Source organism: Myotis myotis, unplaced genomic scaffold, assembly GCF_014108235.1.
Source record: "Myotis myotis isolate mMyoMyo1 unplaced genomic scaffold, mMyoMyo1.p scaffold_m19_p_3, whole genome shotgun sequence".
NCBI classification, from domain to species: Eukaryota; Metazoa; Chordata; class Mammalia; order Chiroptera; family Vespertilionidae; genus Myotis; species Myotis myotis.
This window is the reverse complement of record NW_023416335.1, coordinates 64,138,869-64,154,368: the sequence shown is the minus strand read 5'-3', so window position 1 is coordinate 64,154,368 and position 15,500 is coordinate 64,138,869.

The following is a 15,500-nucleotide window of genomic DNA, read 5'->3' as shown; positions in this document are numbered from 1 at the left end:
GGATGGAGAAATGACTCCTGAAAAAAAAAAATTATGTTTATAGTCTTAAAATTAGAATAAACCTATATCTACACTTAACAGAAAAAGGTTTTATCTGTTAAGAAAAATACAAACTTTTCCTGGTAAGAAAATAATTTTCATACAAGCATCAAAACTAAACTAAATAAAATTTTCAAAAAAAAAGTCATGTCTACACTAAGTACTGAGTTTGTGCTTAGTTACATTTTTAAATAAGTTACACAATTATTGAAATATAGAACACAACCAAATGTTTCTTATATAAATAACAGAGGCCAAGTGCATGAAATTCAGAAATGCTACAGTATAATTTATGCTGTGTCATCATACTGATACCGTCACTAGTGGCTGCCAGCCAGCTGCCAGCCGGGGCCTCCTTCCCTTCCCCGGCCAGCCCCAACCCCTGGTTGAACTTCCAGTCAAGGGGACAATTTGCATACTATGCTTTTATTATATAATATTTTGACATGTGATATATTCTCTTTTAAAATCATATTTGTTCAATTTTTATGGAATAAAACATTTCAAATGTAAAATTTAGAAAATAAAATTTTCAGTAAACCTAAATCTCAAAAACTACAATTTTTATTGTTAATTTACAGTAATATCAGAGATTATTTTAAATATTAGTATTATATTTCAATTTTCTTCCTATGAATTACTCAAGAAGGACACATACTCATTGTAAATTATGGACATTTCTTACATTAAGGAAAACATTATTTCTTGTTGAATTTTGATAACATAGTTTCAGGAAGATTGTCACCATTTTAACTTTGATTTTGTAACTCCAAAAGGAAAAAATATATATCAATGCTAAAACTGATAAGGTACAAGCTATATTTTCCTTGCAGAAATATCTGTCTGACATTCAAGATATTGTGTACAAGTTTTTTATTATATACCAGAGGCCTGATGCACAAAATTTGAGCAAGACTTGGCTGCTAGCACCAGCTTCCCTCTGGCACCTGGGACCCTGGCTTCCCTCAGGCCACTGGCAGCTATGATGCTCACTGACCACCAGGGGGCAGACACTCAACAGCTGTCTCCTGCTGGTTTAATCAGTGTTGTACTTAAGACATCTATCTCGCTTTGGCACTTGATGAGATCCAGGTCTTTCTGCTTTCATTTCCTTCAACAAAATTTATCTCCTTCCCAAAATTGTTGTCTTATATAGTTTCCTAAGAAATAGAATTATTCAACTTAAATAACTAACAAGAAAAAAACATTTAAAGTAATGTATTGGCCATTCTTAAAAAGTGTTTATTGCAGAGTAATTGGCCTACAAATAATGTCTCTGAAACAGCTTTAAACATAAGTTAATTACACTGAATATCACACAAGTGAAGATGCACTGAGAAAATGTTATTAAAGAACTATTTCTGCAGGTCTCTGTTCTATCACAGTACACAATCAATTAACTCAAAGACGAAAAGAAATTTTATTTTTTGTAGTCAAATATAATTTTTATTACTTAATTTTGTAAACTGTCTTTCAGAGAATGGATTTATCACTTTTCTAAGCACATTTGCCTTGTGATCATCCTTCTAGGCCAGTGCTGGGTAACGGTCATCCCATTGACTGCACAGCTTCTTTGGTAAGGAGGGCTTTCACTGTGATTGGCAGAGAGGTAGGGTACTGCTCTACCCATTTTACTCATGCAAGGTGCAAGATGGATACCAAGAGGGTAGATGAGATGGATTTTGTGTTAGTTATTACTTTGAAAAAAAATATTTTCTAACATTCTGAAAAAAAATCAGTTACAACACCAGACTGATTTTGATAGTCTCCAGTCTACCTTCTCAAGACAAAATCTTCTTATTGATATTTTGGAATAAATATTGAAATCAATCACCAACAGATACTTCACCCTTTTATATGAGCTGCATTTCTTTGTGCTATTTAAAACACAGAAAAGATAAACTGCTGTTTTTAACAGGGTCAGTTTATTTATCAGATACTGTTTTTAAAGAGTTAGTCTATTTTCCCATTATAAATTATAAAACACAGAGTAATTCTGAAGTTTAATTTGAATAGAATAATTTATTTTTATAATTTTTTCTTACAGAAAAATAAATTTCATAAATTATGTTTCAAATATTTATGCTTTAAGATTGTCCTTCATGTTTTCCGCTGACTTATCAATTTATCCTGGCATTTTTGAGGAATTAGGTAAGTGTGAATACAGCAATCCCATAGATCTTTCAGTCTAGACTAAAGAGAGAATTTTATTTTTTTATTTTTTTTTAAATATATATTCTGTTGATTTTATACAGAGAGGAAGGGAAAGGGATAGAGAGTTTGAAACATCAGTGAGAGAGAAACATCGATCAGCTGCCTCCTGCACACCCACTAACTGGGGATGCACCCGCAACCAAGGTACATGGTCTTGACCGGAATCAAACCTGGGACCCTTCAGTCTGCAGGCCAACCGGTTAGGGCTAATGAGAGAATTTTAAATTATTATATTGATAGTGCTAACTAAAAAACATGTAAATAAATGTGTGTGTGCCTATATGTAACTATTTATCTATCTATCTATCTATCTATCTATCTATCTATCTATCTATCTATCATCTATCTACCTATCTATCTACCTTTCTATCTACCTATCTATCTACCTATCTATCTATCTACCTATCTGATCCTTGTGAGCTAGACTAAATTGAGGTTCAGGAAAGTAACTCTAGAATAAATCACAGAATCACAAAATGTACAATATATCTCTTTTTTAATAAAGGAAGGTCATGCACTCATTTCTTTGTGTGGTTTTTTAGTTGGTTCTTTAGTTTTCTTTGGCACTTAAAAAAACCTTCTAACTTTAAACATTGTACCAACTGACTGTTGTTTGTCTAGCTCTGTTTTATCTTTATTGTAATGTCTTACCTTCATATGCTGCAATGACATGCTACTAGCTACACAGAATGTTAATACAGTATAGAAAGATTAACATTGCATTTTATCTGACACTTTTTATTGCAGCAAGATATTTTGGATATTATCAAAGTTATTTATTTTACGATACAGCAGGTTTTGGGGGAAAGTTTTAAAGGAAACCAAACATAAATATCAGACATTTGGCTTATTATTTTTCAGAGTAAAAACTACAATTAATCTCTCCCCATTTGGGCTGCAGCTGATCCTATTTTTAGAGGGCTTCAGCAGATTTTATGTAAGCTTTGAAGATTGTAGATGTTGTTTAATGAATATTATTTATAGTTTGGGGTTAGTCATTTGCACATGCACTTTATGTATTTAATATTACTGAAATCAAAACTACATAAACATGAGTTATCTTCATAAAATGTTCTATGTGCTTCATTCCTTATGGCAATTTAATGCAGCGATGCTTTCTGCCACACCAAGTTGCAAATGTTTGTTAACTCTCAATTATTTTATTGAAGTAAGCAGATTTCTGACAACCATCTGCTTAGAGTGTACTCATTTCTGTTAATAAATCCATTTGAAAGTGAAATAGTCCTTAAAGCAAGGAAGTAAGCATAGCATCTCTGGGAAGTTGGAGCTATATATATATTTTGTGACACATCCTGTGCAATCTTGGTTATAGAGTGCAAAATTTCTGCTAAAACACACAAAAACGCTGTATTTATATTGTGGTAATACAAATGCCATATTTAAAGCAAATGAATTAAGATTATATTTTAATCTTCAAAATTTACAAAATTTGCACTAATATCAGAAAAGGATAATGAGGCATTTAACAACATTGCTGCCACTCCATTACTCTAGATATTTCACATTTGATCCTTTTTTTTTAACTCTGTATTTTCCTTCTCTAATGCCCCCAAATGATATGTTTTTAAGTGACTATTTAGTAAATGGCTAAGTAATTGTTTTAAGATAATATGTAGTTATCTTTCTGCCCTGTATTGCTCAAATGAATATCATTGTTGTAAATAATATAAATGCTAGATTATATTCACTCTGGAACATGTGACATAAAGTTGCTTGGTGGGAATCAACTTGACCAAAAATAAAATCTGCAATGCTATGTGTCAGCCAATTCAATTTCTTTTTGTATTTAAAATCATTCTTTATTTTGTTTTTCAATGAAATCTTCAGGTAAAGTTCGCATTCAAATGTATCTCCTATTGTACCTGGATTTCCTTCTTTGTTGGTGACTGCCTAGGTGTGTAAGATTCGTCAAATTGACATTTTCCCCTGCATTCTAAATTCTATACTTAAAGTTAGATCATCCTGAACATAACCTCTGAATTTGATGCGAAACCTTTCCAAACAGTACTGTTGCAATTAGCTAGTTATCCATAGCAGGAAAGGAGCAAAGGGAAGGCTAGACATTATAGGCATGTTCCCTGTAAAATACTGGGGGCAAGGGGCTGGACAAAGGAAAGATAGACACATGCCCAGTAAACTTGGGGATGACGTAGAGAAGATACTGGCCTGTTAACCGCACTTGGGGACAGAGATTGGTGGACAGATGGGTATGGCCACTGCAAGCACACAAAGATTTGGGAGACTTCATTCCCACAAAGAAGCTCCTTCTCTTGGGTTCTTGGCTCCTCTTGGCTCCTCTTGGCTCCTCTTGGCTCCTCTTGGCATGCTTAGCTCAAGCTCATGTTTGGCTTCCTGCTATTCTTTCATGTGGCCCACGGCCATGCAGACCCCCCCACACACAACAGACTAATGGAATGCAGCCAGCCTGATGCTGGGCTGAACCTGGCTCCAAATGGGAAGGAAACTGGACACCGCTCTGATTTTAGCTCTACCGAAACCCCAGCTACACCTCTGTGACTGGACTAAGGGAAAGGGGACTTTGGAAAAACAGGGATCTAATGCCATGCAAATAAAAATCACTCATTCTTCCATGTGAGTCTTACAAAATTCCTTTTCTCCAGCTATTGCAAGCACTACACCTCCAGAGGTACCCAGTGGGGAAGAGAATCCCCCACTTTTGCTAGTAACTCAGGCATTTTCATTTCACATATTAATAAATCAAATCAATTTGCTATCTTTTCATTAATACTTTAGGCAATCTAGGATTATATGATAAATTCTGTTCAGGGAGATATATCTGATGAAATAAATATGCCTTTTTTATGGATAAGGGATGTCTAAAAGGATGGTCACACATCCTAATCATAACGTGCCTAAATCCCCTGACAGAAATGGGACATGATTCTAATCAAATTCCTATTTGTATCATATCAGGAGGTTGGAAGATCCACCTCTTGGTTCCTTGAATAGTAGGTCTAGCCTGGGAAATATAATAGGCATCCGCCAAAATGAACCAATATCCCTGCCATTAAAATATAGATATTTGTAATGAGAAGCGTTTATCAGAATGTCAGCAAGAATATCTCGATTTTTCTAGATTTTCAACAAACACAAGCGCTCAAAAAACCAACCAAGGAAGGTGATCATGGCAGAATTTACACTCCACTTATCCTCGGCTGAGCAGCCATACGGTGTAAGAATCAGTCCCTGTGGCACAGTTAGATAATACAGGGCTGTAGCAGATGAATGTCACTCACAACACAAAATGGACATGACATGATTGGGAAGATCATTTAGAGAATACTATCAAAAAGTTGAAATACGTGTATATTTTTAGTGTAAATTCACCTACCTTTCACCTCATGGGGAGAGAAAGAAAAGTTCCATATGGCTCCTTGTTGTGGACAGGCATTCTTTTGATACTCCAATACAAAGTGATAAGACTATTTAGTGCCTTTTGCCATATATTAGAACACCTAAATCACCCAGATTGTATATACCATATGGCATAGTGTATATGCATCCCTTTTCACCATAGGGTCTAGTTTGCAAAGGATTATAATTAACTTTATTTTCCAGAAGATCCATGTTACCATTTTATCACTAATAGATATTAGTTCAGTTTGGCTTATGCCCCTTTTATTTTTCAGGATAATCTTGTCTTCCTATTCCAGGAACCAATGCACATACATTACTGGTATAAATATAAAATGGTGAGTGCACCAAGGAAAGCAGTTTTGTGGTTGCTTAATAAGGTAAAGATCAAATCAACATATGTTTTAGTGGTTCCACTACTCAATATATATCTGAAAGAATTGAGAAGAGTAGGCAAACTAAGACTACTACATATATGTGCATTAGAAAAGTATTCGCATTAGCCAAAAGGTAAAAATAAATAAGCATGTATACATACATACATACATAGGGTGTCCCAAAATTCACACAAGAAGTCATTTTGATAGAAAACACAGGTTTATAATTAAAAATTGTAAATTTTTTTATTGATTCATAAAGTATACAGTACAGGGTTATGTATGGAAGAGGACATGGGGTAAATGGCCTCCACGGCTTTGCTGGCAAATACGAAAAGCCGTGGTCTTCATTGGTCTTCATTGTCCCTGCTCCTGGGCCATAATTGGTACTTGGTAATGCTTATCAAATTAAAGGGATTGAAATCAAAGGGCAACAGATATTAGAATCTGATTCAATAAACCAAGTAAAATTAGGGTTTTATTTTTTGTTGTTGTTGCTAATGCTCACGCAAAATTCAAATATTGAGTGAATTTTGGGACACCCTATACATTCCTCAAAATGCCATTGAATTATATACTATAAAATGGTCACATGACTAATTTTATATTTATATGTATAAGCGTTAAGGAAGGTTCATAAACAGGTATGGTATGATTATTTTCCCAGAGTGAATGGACATAAGGTTAAAGTCAATATTTGATATAATATATTTCTAATGAGCATTTCATGAATCATCCTAATTATCTTATACTAGAGGACCAGTGCACAAAAATTTGTGCACTCGGGGGGAAGGGGGGTCCCTCAGCCTGGCCTGTGCCCTCTTGCAGTCTGGGACCCCTTGGGAGATAACGACCTGCTGGCTTAGGCCTGCTCCCGGGTGGCAGAGTGCAGGCCCAATCCCTAGGTGCGGCCCCTGGTCGGGCTCAGAGCAGGGCCGATTAGGGTGTTGGGGTGCCGCCCCCTGTCATGCACAGAGCAGGGCGGATCGGGAGGTGGTGATGCCACCCCCAGTCACGCTCAGGGTAGGGCCGATTTGGGGGTTGGGGCACCGTCCCCTGTCACACTCAAGGCAGGGTCGAAGGGGAGGTTGCGGCGCCACCCCCTGTCATGCACAGAGCAGGGCCAATCTGGGGGTTGGGGCGCTGCCCCTGTCACACACAGAGCAGGGCCCATCAGGGGGGTTGGGGCTCCTTACCCTGTCACACACGGAGCAGGGTCGATCAGGGGGGTTGGGGAGCTCCCCCCTGTCACGCACAGAGCAGGGTCGATCAGGGGGTTGGGGAGCTCCCTCGTCACGCACAGAGCAGGGCCTATCAGGGGGTTGAAGAGCTCCCCCCTGTCACTCAGAGAGTAGGGCCGATAGGGGAGTTGGGGCACTGCCCCCTGTCACACACAGAGCAGGGCGGATCAGGGGGTTGGGGCGCCACCCTCTATCACCCACAGAGCAGGGCCGATCAGGGGGTTGGGACGCCGCCACTGTCACACTAAGGGCGGGGCCGATGGGGAGGTTATGGCTCTACCCCATCACACACAGAGCAGGGCCCGTGGGGGGCGGGGGCAGGTTGAGGCGCCGCACCCTGTCACACACAGAGCAGGGCCGATCAGGGGGTTGGGGCCCCTCACCATGTCACACACAGAGCCGCAGGGCAATCAGAGGTTGGGGAGCTCCCCCATATCATGCACAGAGCAGGGCTGATCAGCAGGTTGGGGTGCCTTCCCCTGTCAAGAACAGAGCAGGGCGGATAGGGAGGTTGTGGCCCCGCCCCCTGTCACACACAGAGCCTCAGGGTGATCAGGGGGTTTGGGCGCTGCCCCCTGTCACGCTGATCCCGGTGCCGGGAGGCCTCTCGGCTCCGCTGATCCCGGTGCTGGGAGGCATATTACCCTTTTACTATATAGGATAGAGGCTTGGTGCATGGGTGGGGCTGGCTGGTTTGCCCTGAAGTGTGTCCTGGATCAGGGTGGGGGGTCCCCACTGGGGTGCCTGGCCAGCCTGGGTGAGGGGCTGAGGGCTGTTTTCAGCTGGTGGGTGACAGAAGCTCCCAACCGCTCCTTTTCTTCTTTTTTTCTTTTTAATTCTTGGCCAGCTTTAGCTCTGGCTCCAGCTCTTAGGCCTCCACTGCTGAAAGTAGGTATCTGGTTTTTTTCGGTTCGAAATAATGTATAACTCCAGCTCTCACTCCAGCTCTGAGATCCCGGCTCACTGAAAGTTGGTTTCTGGGTTTTTTTTTAGCTTCTATATTTGTTAAAATGTTTCAAACTGCAGGCTCAGAGGCCTGCAAGGCAAGCGGGGAACGTTGGTTTCCTCCGTCACTGAAGCAAGCAAGCCTCATGTTCTCTTCAAGCTGCCTGGCTGCCGGCCGCCATCTTGGCTGGCAGTTAATTTGCATATCTCCCTGGTTAGCCAATGGGAAGTGTAGCGGTCGTACACTAATTACCATGTTTCTCTTTTATTAGATAGGACTATTTTAGATTCTATAATAATAAATGTTTTGCTAGAAATTAAGTTTGTAATCTGTACAACCAGATTTCATTCAGAAAGGCAACTTTGCATGTGAAAAGAACACTGAGTGAACTTGGTAAAATTTAGCAATATGGAAAGCTCAAACTTTTCACCTCTTTTTTTTTTCTTTTTTTATTGCTTAAAGTATTACAAAGGGTATTACATATGTGTCCATCTTTTTTTCTTCATAAAACTGGTACATCTTTTTATTTAGAACTAGAGGCCCGGTGCACAAAAATTTGTGCACTCGGCGGGGAGGGAGGTCCCTCAGCCTGGCCTGTGCCCTCTCGCAGTCTGGGACCCTTCAGGAGATTACGACCTGCTGGCTTAGGCCTGCTCCCGGGTGGCAGAGGGCAGGCCCAATCCCTAGGTGCAGCCCCTGGTCGGGCTCAGAGCAGGGCCGATTGGGGAGTTGGGGCTCCGCCCCCTGTCATACACAGAGCAGGGTGATTGGGAGGTTGTGATTCCACCCTCAGTCACGCTCAGGGTAGGGCTGATTGGGGGGTTTGGGGCACCATCCCCTGTCACACTCAAGGCAGGGTCGATGGGGAGGTTGCGGTGTCACCCCCTGTCACGCACAGAGCAGGGCCCATCTGGGGGTTGGGGGGCTGCCCTCTATCACCACAGAGCAGGGTCGATCAGGGGGTGGGGTGCTGCCACTCTCACACTCAGGGCAGGGCTGATGGGGAGGTTATGGCTCTACCCCGTCACACACAGAGCAGGGCCCGTGACGGGGGGGAGGTTGGGGCACCGCACCCTGTCACACACAGAGCCGCAGGGCGATCAGGGGGTTTGGGCGCTGCCCCCTGTCACACTGATCCCAGTGCCGGGAGGCCTCACAACTCCACTAATCCCGGTCCTGGGAGGCATAATACCCTTTTACTATATAGGGTAGAGGCCTGGTGCTCATGTGGGTGCCGGCTGGTTTGCCCTGAAGGGTGTCCTGGATCAGGGTGGGGGTCCCCACTGGGGTGCCTGGCCAGTCTGGGTGGGGCTGAGGGCTGTTTTCAGGTTGGGACTGAAGCTCCCAAATGCTCCTTTTTTCTTTTTTTTCTTTTTTATTCTGGGCCAGCTTTAGCTTTGAGGCTTGGCTCCACCTCTTAGGCCTCCGCTGCTGAAAGTAGGTTTCTGGCCTTTGCTTACAATGTTGCGATCCTTCTGGCTGAAGCCCAGCAGGTTTCTAGGGTTTTGTTAAGATTCTATGTTTGTTACATAGTTGCTTGCAGCTCAGAGGCCTGCAGCGACAGGCGGGGAAGGTTGGAGTCCTCCGTCACTGAAGCAAGCAAGCCTCATGTTAGTTTCAAGCTGCCTGGCTGCCGGCCGCCATCTTAGCTGACAGTTAATTTGCATATTTCCCTGATTAGCCAATGGGAAGGGTAGCGGTCGTATGCCAATTACCATGTTTCTCTTTTATTAGATAGGATGTTGTCTTGAGTATTTTGTTGTTGTTGTTATTAATTCTCATATGAAGATATTTTTCCATTGATTTTTAGAGATAGTGGGAGAGGGAGAGAAACATTGATATGAGAGAGACACATTGATTGGTTGCCTCCCATATGCAACCTGATTGGAGCCAGAGATGGAGCCTGCAACTGAAAAATGAGTTTTATTATTTTTTTAAGTGTGTTGAGAATTAATTTGCATAAAAATGCCAGTATTTCCCCATCTAGTCCCTAGAATGGGTCGCATGGAAAACTGTGCTATTAAACCCATGAAACAGATAATTAGGTTCCAGACAGACCTGGAGATCCTGAGCCTGTGTGTCTGAAAAACCAAAACCAAAAACAAAACACAAAAACACAGAGTAGATGGTGTTCAGACATAGACTTCCTCTTTGTCACTGTCCCCGGGTCCAGCCAATGCTGGGGTGGTGCAATGTGTCTGCCAGTTTGCTCGGTGTTGGGACCATCACCAGGGAGCTTGGAGGATGACTCTGTGAGGGTGGCAGCAGCAGAAGCTGGGGGAGCAGCAACCTCTGTCACCAAGGAGCTGGAAGGCCCTTCGGTGAAGAGAGAGAGGGAAGCGCAAGAGGTCTCCATGATCACTCCAACTCCCAGTGGGTAGTGGTCCTTCTCTGGAACCTTTGTGCTTGGAACTTGGGATCCTTCTGTCCATGGGCCGACGCTCTATCCAATGAGCCAAACTGGCTATGGCATCATGAGTAGTTTTAATAACATAATTGGTTGCATGTGGAAAAGAGAATGAGCTTGTTTCTGCAAATGATATTTGGGATGTGTGATGTGGTGAAAAAGAAGGCCAGATAAAGCTTTTACAGCAAGGTAGGAAATTCTTTGACATTTTAACTTTTTCAACCTTAAGGGAAGTACACACAATCTAATATTCTGGGGTATTCTGAAAAATATGTTCTCTTTGCCTAGACTTTCATAATTTCAAATATTTTTGCCAAACCTTATTTTCATTTTATCTGGGTCAAATATGCCTCTAAGATTTCTTTTCTTTAGCGCTGTTAATCTCTCAATTATTTGACTTGATTTTATTGCGTCTATTCCTGCTTTATTGAAACTTTTAAAAATATGCCTAAGAAATACTCAAATAACCAAAAAAAAGTCAGGAATGAAAAAAACAGAGGGAGCCCTAACAGGTTTGGCTCAGTGGATAGAGAGTTGCCCTCCAGACTGAAGGGTCCCAGGTTTAATTCCGGTCAAGAGCATGTACCTTGTTTGCGGGCACATCCCCAGTTAAAGGGTGTGCAGGAGGCAGCTGATCAATGTTTCTAACTCTCTATGCCTCTCCCTTCCTCTCTGTAAAAATTCAATAAAATATATTTTAAAAAAAACAACAACAGAGGGAAAAAAGCAGAAAAAAAACAAAATCTAATGAAAACATAACATAAAGCTAATCAAAAGCACATCAATAATTACATTAAATACTAGTGACCCAGTACATGGATTTGTGCACATTGAAAGGAAATTAATTACAAGAAATATTTTAATATCACTATTCGCCCTTTCTCTAGAACTATCAACCAAATTCATGATTGACAATGACAGATCAAAACACACATGTCTGATTGGCACCAGCGAGAGCTTTATATCTATACTAGAGGCCTGTGCCCTCTTGCAGTCTGGGACCCTTCGGGGGATGTCCACCTGCTGGCTTACGCCCGCTCCCCAGGGGAATTGGGCCTAAGCCTGCAGTCAGACATCCCTCTGGCAGCCCGGCAGCCCTTGGGGGATGTCCACTTGCCAGCGGGGACCAGGCCTAAGCTGCAGTCAGACATCCTTAGTGTTGCTGAGGTGGCAGGAGAGGCTCCCACTATCACCACTGTGCTGGCAGCAGTCAGTCTGGCTTATGGCTGAGCAGAGCTCCCCCTGTGGGAGTGCACTGACCACCAGGGCACAGCTCCTGCATTGAGCGTCTGCCCCCTGGTGGTCAGTGTGTGTCATAGTGACCAGTCATTCCCAGTCTTTCTGTTGTTAGGGTCAATTTGTACATTACCCTTTTATTATATAGGATAGAGGCCTGGTGCATGGATGGGGGCCAACTGGTTTGCCCTGAAGGGTGTCCCAGATCAGGGTGGCGGTCCTGCCAGCCTGGGTAAGGGGCTGATGGCTGTTTTAAGGCTGGCCACACCCATGGGCTGGAAACAGGTATCTGGGATTTATTTAACTTCTATAATTGAAACCTTATAGCCTTGGTCTGGCTGAAAGCCTCGGTTGCCCCTGGCAACCGAGGTTCCCAGCCCCTCCTGGAGCGGAGGCCATGCTGGATGGAAGCAGGTATCTAGGATGAAATTATCTTCTATAATTGAAACTTTGTAGCCTTGAGCGGAGCTCAGGGCCGGCCAGGGCAGGTGGGAAGCTTGGCTTCCTCCATAGCTGGGGCAATGTAAGCCTCCTGTTCGTTCCAGCTCTGTGGCCGCTGCCATCTTTGTGACTGAGTGACAGAGTGAGGGAGTGATGGTTAATTTGAATATTACTGTTTTCTTGATAGGATATATAAAAGGCTAATATGCTGAGTGTCCGACCATCCAACTAGTCCCTATGACCACTAGGGGGAAGACACTCAGCACAGAAGCTGCAGAGCTTCAGTGACTTGGCAGCAGTGGTTCTCAGGTGACACACCCCGAAACCAGAGAGGAGGGAGCTCGATTCCTCGTGGGCCCACACAATTCCACCTTCAGCCATGGGTTATGTTGTTGCTGGGGCACTGTCGACCCCAAACCTGGTTTATTGCACACTTGCATTTGGGTTCCACACCCTGAATGACAGCAACTTTGCAGAGTGCCCTCTCACACTCCGGGATCCCTCAGGGGATGTCAGAGAGCTGGTTTTGGCCCGATCCCCACAGGCTAGGCCAAGGGACCCCGCCTGTCAGAGGAACCTCACTCACTCCACAGATGCCCTTTGAGCCATAGCACCTCCCCAGGGGTGGCTGGCTGGGAGGGGCCATGGGAGGTTGGCTCCAGGGTGTGCTTGGCCCATCTTTCCCAGTCCTGCCCTGCTGGCCACCTCCTAATTAATTTCCTTTCAATGTGCACAGATATATGCACCAGGTCACTAGTATATAGATAAACTTCCTTAATTAGACCTGCTTTCTGACTTAGCTAAACTTTTTCCAGCCCAGTGAAGCACCCCTGCCGGAGTCCATTCATTGTCTTCACTAGCTGAGTTTAGACAGAGACCCCCCAAAAGCTAGTAGCCTTTGAAAGTCCTAGTAAAGGTCAGGGCTTGAAAGTCCTAGCAAAGGTCAGGGCTGTGCACCACCCAGTTAATCTAGGAACCACTCAGTTAATTTAGGTAATAATAGTTGAAGCATCCCCACTTTAGTTCCCTTAATTCCTTAGATACTTATACGTAGATCCTTGTTGATTATTGTTAATCAGATACTCCCGGAAATCTATTGATGAGCTAATCAGATACTCTGCCTACACTCAGAAATCTATTGATGAGTTAATCAGATACTTTGTCTATTCCTGGAAATTGTTTGCTGATCTGTGTGTCATTGAAACCTCCTTACCCTGAGGGCTACTTCAGATCAATAAAACATTGGAGCAGCCTGAGCAGAGGAGGAAGTCCTTCGGGACTTGGCCGCCTGGTCCCCCAATATTGCAAAATTATCTCGTGTCTTTTTCTCTCATTTGTTGTGCGGCTCCTCTTTCAGATACCGAACCCTACTCCACCCAGAAAGTGGAGGGAGTCTTACTAAACACACCCCAACTTCTCTTTCAGGTAATTGTCACAACACAGCCATAAATATTAACAGGAAGCAGATTATTATTGTAGATCATTCAAGGAGAACAAGGGATAAAATATTTAACTGCAGCAGTGTTTGACTATGTTCTGTGCAGTGAGAAAACCTGAAGTAATTTTCCAGGTCCACCATTTCTTATTTCTTTTCAGTTGGGTCAAGTTTCTAAGCTTTCTAAATCTCCATTTTCCGGCTAAGGAAAAGAAAATAGGATTCCACCGAATCTCCTATCTACCTACTACAGGACTTTTGTGAGAATCGAATGAGATGAGGCATGGAAAAACACTTCCCAGACATTTGGTTAAATTGTGAAACATTTGCACCTGGCAATAAAACAGGTTGTGTTCCTGGGCTGAAGAAACTTGAAGGAGGCTAGTCATCGGTAGGGAGAGGAAGCCGGGTGTTGCTACGTGACATCATTACCCAGCACCCACAGGGACCATTTCTGGGCTGGGCTGGGCTGGGCTGTGGGCCACATTTTGTGCTATGGAGTCTCGGCAGTGTTGGCTGCGATTTGGTGGGCTGTTGCTCTGGGTGGTGGCGGGGCTTGTGTCCCACTTGGGAGAAGTCAAGTATTGCTTTGTGGGCACCAGGTCCATGATACCGTTTCTCTGTAAATGGCCAGTGCATGTCACGGCAGCTCCTGAATAGAGCATCTGCCCCCTGGTGGTCAGTATACATCATAGCGACCAGTCAGATTGTTCGACATTTAGCATATTAGCTTTTTATTTATATAGACTAGAGACCCGATGCACGAAATTCATGCAAGCATAAGGCCCTCGCGGGCCTGGTGGCCTCACAGCCCCAAGGCCCTGCTTATTGGTCATTTCAGAAGGTCATTCCAGAAGGTTGTTCTGCTGTCTGGTCTAATTAGTATTTTAGCTCTTTATTATATAGGATAATAAGAAATATTGTAATAATGGATTTATAAAGGATCCACCTACGTGTTGTCTGCATGGAACCTGCTTTAAATATAATGATATTGGTAGGTTAAAAGTAAAATAATAAAAAATAATATACCACACAAACATTAATCAAAGGGAATCTGGGTTTGCTATGTTAGTATCAGACAGCACAAAAATGAACTAGAGGCATATTACCAGGGCTATAGAGGGATGCAAAATAATAATATAATGATGAAATAAGCTGGAAGAAATAAATATTAAAAATGTGTGTCTAACATCCGACCTTTAAAATTAAGCAAAACTGAAAAACTGATGGAACTGAAGAGCAACAGAAAGACACAATTATAGCTAATGACTTCTACATTCCCCTCTTAGTAATAAATAATACTAGTAGATATAAATTTCAAAAAGACAGAGAAGCCTTAGACAACATCAAAGACCTACTGAATGTAATTATCTTCACTAAAATATAGCAGAGTACACATTTATTTCAAGTGGACATAGAACATTCACCAAGAATGATCATATTCTAGGTCATAAAACAAGAAATTCTAAATAAATAAATAATAAATAAGAGTTAAATTATAAATCAATAACATAAAAATAGAAGGACATCTCCGATCACTTGAAATTAGATTGCTTACAAAAAATAAAGTCTCAAGGAAAATTAAAAATTACTTTGTACTGAACAAATTGAAACATACCAAAATTTGAGGGATGCAGCTAAAGCAGTGCTTAGTGAGAAATGTAGAACATTAAATTCTCATACTAGAAAAGAAGGAGGGTTTCAAAATAGCAACCTAAACTTTTCATTCAAGAAAGTAGACACTAAGAATAAAATAATCCTAGCTCAA